At 34.5% G+C, this 3,231-nt stretch overlaps 1 long non-coding RNA gene across 1 annotated transcript; it reads left to right on the top strand.

Moving 5' to 3' along the window:
• Nucleotides 1–1,872: 1,872 nt before the first annotated feature.
• LOC149531508 (uncharacterized) lies at nucleotides 1,873–2,816 on the top strand. Its single transcript, XR_016358506.1, has 2 exons — nucleotides 1,873–1,960; nucleotides 2,763–2,816. It is a non-coding gene; the product is annotated as an uncharacterized LOC149531508 (long non-coding RNA).
• Nucleotides 2,817–3,231: the final 415 nt, after the last annotated feature.

Here is a 3,231-nt window from a genome sequence, read left to right as displayed (position 1 = left end):
ATTGATTCAATTTGAGTAGAAAAAGGAGTTAACTGATTTAACTCATTTTTGATCAATTGTGAACTGGAAATTTCCCTTTTTGAACTGAAGAGAGATTTTGTTGAGATATTTAATTTAATAAAATGAGATATGCTCTCATAATTACTTTTTCTATTTAATTAAATAATCTTTAATTAATTAGAGACACTTTTCTTATTTAATTAAATAACTTCATTTAATTAATTAGGAATGGCTTCTCATTTAATTAAATAACTTTGTTTAATTAATTAGAAGTAAGTACTCCATTTAATTAAATAATTTTGTTTAATTATTTCAAACTTCTTTTTGAAACTAGTCAACTCAAGTCAACCGTGGTTAAATCTGGTCCACATTTGGTTAAACTTGTGTAAGGCCCACACTAGTACTCGTGTCTAGATCTTGATGAAATAAAACTGGTTAGGAGATAATTAAGTTATGCTTTATACTTTGTATTATTGCAAATCATGATTTAAGGGTTCCTATAGGAGACTAATGTGGATTTTGATATTCTCTCTAGTAACATTAGGCCTATAAAATAAGACAACATGGACATGAGATTTAAAATGTTTAAGACAAGAACCTGACCATGAGACACTATGGACGATTTACTAGGTAGTTAGGAAGGATAAAATAACATTCAACCTACTAGGAACAACTATGAGTATAGGTTATGATGATAATCACAGACATGGCTATGTTTGAAACTTGGTTCTAAATTATTATGACATAATGACTGAAACATTCTAACAGTCTAAGGAGTTAAACTTAATCAAGTTACTAGTTAACCAGTCGGCACAAATCCATTTTATATTGTTTCTATGATTTACTAAAGATGATTCAGAGTTTCATTGTTATGTAAGAAAGAGTTGTGATGATACTCTAATTGAAAATAATTTATATTTAGAAAGATTACTGTTGATCCACATATTCGATATTTCAATGTTTTAAATCTTTTATGGGAATGATAATGAAATGTTTTGAATATGCACTTAGATGAAAGTTAAATGGAATATGATGTTGCAATTACTTAGAATAGAAATTATTAGATGATACTTACTTGTATACGTTAATGAGTAGTACGAGATATTGGATTTATGTTGTATGTGTTTGTATGGATCTTGTATTATCTTATTGGGTTACTAATGTTTAAGTTGAGTGTGTAGAAAAGTGGAACCATGGTGATTAATGGGGGAAACAAGGTTCAATCTTATGTGAACACAGTTAAGCCAAGGTGAATCTTTGGAAGATTCAAAACCTTGTTGTATTGTGTTTATTTCATACTGTGACTGTGTATGAGTGTTATAGTCAGAGAGCATGGTTGATTAGTGACATGTCATCGTAATGTGTGAAGTGTTTTTGTGAGCATGTGTGTGTCATTTGACACTTGTTTTGTCTATGTGCAAATGACATGTCAAATAGGATTCTTTGGCATGAAGTCACTCAACCTAAGCCTAATCCTCATTGCGAAATCAATTAAACCACCTTGGAGAGTGTTAGGAAGAATCACCTTCTTGATGGAATGCAAGTTACAAGTGATAGGAATTTTTAGAGAGCCTAAGTGATTCTTAAGTGCTAATTTTGTGAAAACAAGTCACCCACATGGTAATAGTATGGGTTGGGGGGTTAAATATGATCATAAGTAAGTCTAGGGGACCTAAGGAACCCTCAAAAAGAGTCATTTCCAAGCCAATTCGAAAATAATATTGTAACCTAACTTCTCTTTCCTCATGACACCACTTGGTTAAGTCCTCATTGGTGGAAAAACACAAGAGTAAAAGAGGTAGGTGAGGATGAAAGCGAAGGTCTTTATAGGGAAGTTATGTCAATCTTGGGGGGGGATTCACCCACTCTCTAATTTTAGAGACAACCAAGGAATGGAAAGGAGAAGTTGGAAATCCAAGCAGGAAGAGGTCTTCATTCCATTGCCATAGCTTGTAAGCATGTTAGTCCTTCATGCCATGCTTTCTTTATATCTCATAGCTGAAATAGAAAATTATAAGAGTGCCTTTGGTAGGAGTGTTCTTGGTATTCTTGTGTTGTGATAATGTGATGTACTCTTGAAAATTTGTGGTTTTATTTCTACTTGGTTTTGTTTTCTTCTTTGTGCTTGAGCATTGTTATGGGTGTGGGACTTGCACTCACCCTTGTAGGAAGGGAAGAGGAGTCCAGGGTGAATGGGCAGCAGTTGGATTGCATAGTTGAGGACCTTGGAGTATGGGCTCCATTGTATGCCATTGTCATATTCATATTTTGCCTTGGGAGAGAAAAAAAGAAAAGGAGAAATGGTGAGGAAGGAAGTAACTGAAGTATGGGTTTGTAGGAAGTTAAAGCTATTGGTTGTGTGTGGTGGAGGATGTTGTGTTGGTAGTGTGTGTGGTGGAAGATGTTTATGAAGCCCCGAAAGGGCATGATATTATGAAGCCCCAAAAGGGCCTGGTATTTTGTTGATTTAGCCCCGAAAGGGCATGATTTTTATGGAAGATATGATATGAAATGGTAAACCTCCTTGTGTTTCCACCTTCACCCAATGTTTATGATTCCATTTGTGAATCGTTGTGCAAGCCTTGGTTGGGAATTGTAAATGTGTTGTTAAACTGTGGTTTTCATGTTGGATTCTTGTTATTATGATGATGTTTGAATGTATCCCCGTTGAGCCTTGTTTCCCCTAGCGCGGGGGTGGTCTCTTTGAGGCCTAGGTTGGGAGGTGAGCCTCCATGGTTCCCTAGTTGTTTCTCTTTGTGCAGGTATTCTTTGGAGAGTTTTGGAAACCTGATGTTATGGATTCCATTTCTTGCTTAGGAGCAGATGTATTATTATTGTGTTAAGGGGAGAGAAATCCTCCTTGGTTATGTGAAAGAAATTGTATTGTAGAGTGTGGTGTTGCTTCTATTTCATATGTTCTGAAGAAGAGAAGTTGATGTAACAGTATTATATATGATCTTTCTATTGTGCTCAAGTTGATAAAAATTCATGCTTGATATTGTATTGAAAGAAATTTGCAAGGATCATATTAGAGAGGGTATGCTGCTTAGATGTTGTTCCATTTATAATGAATAGGAATATGCCGGAAGGAGAATTTGAGTATCTTGAGATAACAATAGGAATGAAACTGAACTTGCCACCTTGTTATCTTATTTCTCTATTGCATAAGGAATGATTAAAAGTTTGATGTTAGTATTGAAATTGCTAATGAAGTAAGGTATGCAATTGATA

This window comes from Cupressus sempervirens, chromosome 11 (genome assembly GCF_028749045.1).
Source record: "Cupressus sempervirens isolate cs-2001-9-10 chromosome 11, ASM2874904v1, whole genome shotgun sequence".
NCBI classification, from domain to species: Eukaryota; Viridiplantae; Streptophyta; class Pinopsida; order Cupressales; family Cupressaceae; genus Cupressus; species Cupressus sempervirens.
This window is presented reverse-complemented; position numbering and strand designations above follow the sequence as displayed.